Consider the following 7,406-nt stretch of genomic DNA (forward strand, 5'->3'; position numbering starts at 1 on the left):
CCTTTTCGATTGTATTTTAATCATTCTCACATCTCTCAATTGGGTCCAAACAAATTGCGTTAGTTGTGTCATGTTTCCGATGCCTTTGATCAAATTATTTACTCTCTCATCTTGTTCACCATCCAGTTGTTTACTGATAAACCATACCAAATCCTGCATGACATGTAGATATGGAATGCAGCTATATATTCATAAAGGAATGCGTCTTCCTGTGGCCAGGCTGTTGAAGGCTGTAGGACTAAGTTGCAGGTTATTACAACTATGAAGAAGGTTTTTATAATTGCATGACTTCTGGGAGGGGAACGCAAGGAGGGGGGGACAAGGGACAGAGGGAAGGGGGAAAAGGGAGAAGGGCAAAAAGGGCGAAAGAGGGGGGGGGGCGGAAAGGGAACGGGAGGAAAGCAGGCAAAGGAAGGAACGAACGAACGAACAAGACGAAACGAACGAACGAACTAACGAACGAACGAACGAACGAAACGAAACGAACGAACGAACGAACGAACGAACGAACGAACTAACGAACGAACGAACGAACGAACGAACGAACGAACGAACGAACGAACGAACGAAGAACCGAACGAAACGAAACGAACGAACGAACGAACGAACGAACGAACGAACGAACGAAACGAACGAACGAACGAACGAACGAACGACACGAACGAACTAAACGAACGGAACGTAACGAACTAACGAACTACGAACGAACGAACGAACTAACTAACGAACGAACTAACGCTAACTAACGAACTAACTAACTGAAAGTAATCGAACTAACTAACTAACTAACTACTAACTAACTAACTACTAACTAACTAACTAACTAACTAACTAACTACTAACTAACTAACTAACTAACTAACTAACTAACTAACTAAATAACTAACTAACTAACTAACTAACTAACTAACTAATATAAGTCTGTAGTCAGAACTATAGACTAGTCTACAGTCTGGACTATAGTCTAGATTATAGTCTGGACTATAGTCTAGTCTACAGTCTGGACTATACTCTAGTCTACAGTCTGGACTAGTCTATAGTCAGGACTATAGTCCAGTTTTATATTCTGGACTATAGTCTAGTCTATAGTTAGGAGTGTAGTCTAGTCTATAGTTAATCTCTATTATGGACTATAGTCTATTCTATAGTCTAGGCTATAGTCTGGACTAAATTCTAGTATTCAGTCTGCACTATAGTCTAGTCTATAGTCTGGACTATATTCTAGTCTATAGCCTGGACTATATTCTAGTCTATAGTCTGGACTATATTCTAGTCTATAGTCTATACTATAGTCTAGTCTATAGTCTGGACAATTATCTATAAATTATAGTCTGGATTATAGTCTGGTCTATAGTCTTGATTATAATCTAGTTTGTAGTTATTATTTTGTCTCCTTGTCAATTTAACTACTTTCTCATATTATTTTCAGTTAATTGCATAATAACATTGTATATATACCTGGGGATGTGCTGTTACAAAACAGAATATATTAAAATTTTGTTTTTGTTTTTATTTTTATTAACTGCTAATTGTTACTTAAATAATTGAAATCAGTTTTTTTGTAAATCAAATTATATAGCAATTATAATCCTTTGTTTCTTTTTTATAACAATGGTCACTCTATTTGTTAGTTTTTTTTTAGAACAAAATTATAATAAAAATTCCCCAGGTATTGGTGTATAAATATAGTTATATATATAATATTAGATGGAGCTATTATTATAGTAAATTTTTAATATAACAATTGTCAATATATAATCCTTTATTTTTTTGAAATAAATAGCTGTCAAACTAAATGTCATATTATATTCATACCTAATGACAGCTGCTCTCAATTTCAATGTTTCTTTTTCATTTCGTAACGTTTTATAAATTTTATACTTTTATAAAACAAAATCACAATTTTTTATTTAACTGACAATATTTATTAAATGACAAATCCTTATGCTGCATAGAAAATATGTGTCACCTAATATTGGACACATAATCCCTTATGTGTCGCTCTCCCCCTGTTATTTAAGCAGTGCTAATATGTCACTTATTACGTCTACTTTATTGTTATTATTAAAATAAATACAATAAAAAGTTCATAAAATAATATTACGTGTGTGGGTTATGTGATGACATATTGTCAGATTTATTAAAAGTTTGTCCGTAGCACATACTTTGATTTTATGTTTCCATAAAATAGCAAAACGTAATACACAAACACTAGAGACTAGATAAAAGTCAAGATTAGACAAGGACATAGTCCAGACTATGGGCTAGACTATAATCCTGACTACAGACTGTATCAGACTATAGAATAGACTATAGTCCAAACTATAGAATAGACTACAGTCCAAACTATAGAATAGACTACAGTCCAAACTATAGAATAGACTATAATACAGTAGGGATAGAATTGACTATAGACCCAACTATAGAGTACACTATGGTACAAGCTATAGACTAGACTATAGTCCAGTCTATAGTTCAGACTATATACTAGACTATAGTCCGACTATAGTTCTGACTATATACTAGATTATAAGATAGACTATAGTCCAAACAAAAGGTTAGACTATAGTCTAAACTATAGGTTAGACTGTAGTCCAGACTATAGGTTAGAATACAGTATAGACTATAGGTTAGATTATAGTCGAGACAATAGATTACACTATAGTCCAGACTATAGACTAGCCTATAGTCCAGACTAAAGACTAGACTATATTCCAGACTAAAGACTAGACTATAGTTCAGACCACAGACTAGACTATAGTCCACATAACAGACTAGACTAGTATCCAGATTATAAACTACACTATTGTCAAGACTATAGACTAGAAAAGAGTTCAGACTATATATATAGTACAGACTATAGCAAAGATATAGTCCAGACTATAGAATAGACTATTGAATAGACTATAGTCCAGAGTATATAATAGTCTACAAATAGTCGAGACTATAGAATAGACTAGAGTCCAGACTATAGAATAGACTAGAGTCCAGACTATAGAATATGCTATAGTTCAGACTATAGAATAGACTATAGGTCCAAACTATAGAGTACACTATAGTCTGACTATAGTGTTGACTATAGTCCAGGCTATATAGTAGACTATAGTCCAGGCTATAGAGTAGACTACATTTTAGAATACAGCCCAGACTATAGCCCAGACTATACTAGACTATAACATAGACTATAGCCTAAACTAAAGGTTAGCCTATAGCCTACACTGCAGTCCCTGACGATAGGTTAGACTACAGTATAGACTATAGGTTAGATTATAGTCGAGACAATAGATTACACTATAGTCCAGACTATAGACCTGACTATAGTCCAGACTATAGACCTGACTATAGTCCAGACTATAGACCTGACTATAGTCCAGACTATAGACCTGACTATAGTCCAGACTATAGACCTGACTATAGTCCAGACTATAGACCTGACTATAGTCCAGACTATAGACCTGACTATAGTCCAGACTATAGACCTGACTATAGTCCAGACTATAGACCTGACTATGGTGTAGACTAAAGTCCAGGCTATAGAGTAGACTATAGTTCAGACAATAGAACAGAATATAGTTCAGACAATAGTACTGACTATAGCCTAGACTATAGACCAGACTATAGTCCAGACTATAGACCAGACTATAGTCCAGACTATAGACCAGACTAAAGCCCAGATTATAGACCAGACTATGGACCAAACTATAGACCAGACTATAGACCAAACTTAAGCCCAGACTATAGACCAGACTATAGAAAAGTCTACAGTCCAGATTATAGTCCAGACTATAGTCCAGACTATAGTGCAGACTATAGACCAGACTATAGTCCAGACTATAGTCCAGACTATAGTCCAGACTATAGTCCAGACTATAGACCAGACTATAGTCCAGATTATAGACCAGACTATAGTCCAGACTATAGACCAGACTATAGTCCAGACTATAGTCCAGACTATAAGTAGGGCTATAGTCTAGACTATAGATAGGACTATAGTACAGACTATAGATAGGACTATAGTCCAGACTTTCGATAAGACTATAGTCCAGACTATAGGCCAGATTGCAGTTCGCCTTCCTTTGCTATTTAGAAACATTCTACTGTAATAGTTTACATTGTATTAGTGATTTTTCTATCCGCCAGCTGAAGTTTAAATTGATTAAAGGGGTTTTAATTATTTGATAGTTACTGTTATATGTGGTTAAGTCACGATATAATGGTTAGGAAAGAGCTTCCATATACATATTTAAGGGAATCTTTGTCTGGCGCATTGATTTAGTACTAAAATAGCCTTACGAAACAAAGAACATAAATATTTGAAATACGCTTGCAAAATTTATTTAAATAAAAATGAGAGTTTTTTTAAAGTTAATCATTATGCAATTGTTGTTTAATTCCGGTGGCACATGGAATGTGGAATATGTGGGCCAACAACTGGTATTGCCCATAGCCAAGGGCACCCAGGAGACGCTGTATTGTGTATGTGAAAAATGCTGGGATGATAATTTGGATTTACTTATGAAATGGGTGCAATCAGCCACTATGCATCCTTAACTGGTATTGTCACACAATATAGATTTGGTGCTGAAGAACAGCGATACTAAACGTAATATTTTAAGTCTGATAATTGCAAATGATTTCGAAGATCCCATATTTAAAATCACCAACGTCTATTAACCGGAAGGCACTTTTATATTAACATCATTTTAATGCTGGAACCAGTGGAAGATTTTCAAAAAGTTGTCGCTGTGGTGAGATATTTGTATGAGCAAAAGTTTGTCAATAGCGATGTTTACTATCTGAATGCCAGCAGTCAACAGAATGAGGTCTTTAGCTATGATGCTTATCCGAAATTTCGGTCTTAAATAAGAGTCATCTGGTGGGCGATGTGCGCAAGTTTTATTATAAAATTATCGATAAAACCGATTTGAAAGGTTATCGCTTTGATACGCCCCTTATGCAGGATCCACCTAAAGTTATACGTTATAAAAATAAAATGGGCTGTCCCCGTATACAGGGAGTTACTTATAATATCATACAATTGACTTTAGCCTACCTAAATGGCACCTTAAGTGAAACCCAGCAGAAGTCTTGGCACCAGGACCGCATACCTGTAGTGGATATGAAATATGTTTTAGAACAGGTGCGTGAGCGTAAAGTGGAATTGGCGGCCCATGCTTATGCTTTATTTCATAATGATGAGCGGGTTCAGAAAAGTTATCCTCTACTGGTGGTTAATTGGTGTTTAATGGTGCCCATTTTTTAATCATGAGTTTACCATGTTTTACCCGTTTATGCCGTTCCAATGGAAGGTATGGCTTACTTTTATGCTAGCCTTTGTGGTCATTAATATAGTCAGTTATATATTTCTAAAACTCCATGGCATAGATCACACCCAATTTTATTCTCATCAATTTCTGTAAATTCATCAATACCGCTCCGCCCAAGCCAAGTCAAAATCCCACAGAATTATGGTTTGATATGTTACTTAATGGTTTTATATTCGTTCAAGTTTTTTCCTTTGTGCCTTTTATACCTCTACGCTGGGCAGTTTCTTAACGGTAACCATAATACGCAAACAAATCAACTCCCTGACCGAGTTAATAGAATCCCAATTACCCATTATGATTATAGACTACGAATTGGAATTTTTACTTGAAGCCCAGTTTGATTTACCTCTTAAGTTTTGGCAACTATTAAGACCCGTTAATTTCCTCTACATTTTATCGTCATCAATTTACTTTGAATAATTCCTACGGCTACTTTACCACCTATGACACTTGGCACTTTCTCAATCTCCAGCAACAGCATTTTAAAGCCCGCCCTATTTCGCTATTCGGATATTTGTTTGGTGATTACCATTTAGCCTTTCCCATGATTACCGAGTCTCCTATATGGCGCGATATAGAATATTTAATGTTACGCATTCATTCCTCCGGTTTGTATTATTATCACGAACAAAAATCTTTTGAATATGCAGTACGTGCTGGCTTGGTGCGTTATCGCAATGAACATTCCGGTTTTCAGACTGTGGGATTTGTCCACTTAAAATTAGTTTTGGGGTTTTTTATATTTGGTTTATTTGTTGCATTATTGAGATTTTTCTATGAGTTGTGGCAAAAGTGGAAAATGCATAAGTTGGCGAAGGAGGAATATAGTTATTTTAAAAAAGTTTCCAATATTTTTAAAAGGATCCGGTAATATCCAAAACCATTGATTGATTTATATTGTTAGATACATATGTATGTCAAGTTCTAAATATAATCTATGTATTATAAATTTAAAAAAATGTGTTTTAATTCAAAATAAATGAAATTACTCACATCTAAGACTGTACCATAGACCGATTTATAGTATGTACTATAGAATAATTTACGGTCTGGATTATTAAATAATCTATGTTTGCTTTATAGTCTGACCATAACTGAACCAAGGGATAGTCCATAGTTTGGACTATAGACTCATCTATAGTCTGGACTATAGACTCATCTATAGTCTGGACTATAGACTCATCTATAGTCTGGACTATAGACTCATCTATAGTCCTGGACTATAACTCATCTATAGTCTGGACTAGAGACTCATCTATAGTCCTGGACTATAGACTCATCTATAGTCTGGACTATAGACTCATCTATAGTCTGACTATAGACTCATCTATAGTCTCGACTATAGACTCATCTATAGTCTGGACTATAGACTCATCTATAGTCTGGACTATAGACTCATCTATAGTCTGGACTATAGACTCATCTATAGTCTAGACTATAGACTCATCTATAGTCTGGACTATAGACTCATCTATAGTCTGGATATAGACTCATCTATAGTCTGGACTATAGACTCATCTATAGTCTGGACTATAGATCTATAGTCTGGACTATAGACTCATCAATAGTCTGGACTATAGACTCATCTATAGTCTGGACTATAGACTCATCTATAGTCTGGACTATAGACTCATCTATAGTCTGGACTATAGACTCATCTATAGTCTGGACTATAGACTCATCTATAGTCTGGACTATAGACTCATCTATAGTCTGGACTATAGACTCATCTATAGTCTGGACTATAGACTCATCTATAGTCTGGACTATAGACTCATCTATAGTCTGGACTATAGACTCATCTATAGTCTGGACTATAGACTCATCTATAGTCTGGACTATAGACTCATCTATAGTCTGGACTATAGACTTATCTATAGTCTGGACTATAGACTCATCTATAGTCTGGACTATAGACTCATCTATAGTCTAGACTATAGACTCATCTATAGTCTGGACTATAGACTCATCAATAGTCTGGAGTATAGACTCATCTATAGTCTGGACTATAGACTCATCAATAGTCTGGACTATAGACTCATCAATAGTCTGGACTATAGACTATATAGTCTGGACTAT

Source organism: Lucilia sericata, unplaced genomic scaffold, assembly GCF_015586225.1.
Source record: "Lucilia sericata isolate MDLA Ls3-8-SP2 unplaced genomic scaffold, ASM1558622v1 Contig002565F_arrow, whole genome shotgun sequence".
Lineage (NCBI taxonomy): Eukaryota > Metazoa > Arthropoda > Insecta > Diptera > Calliphoridae > Lucilia > Lucilia sericata.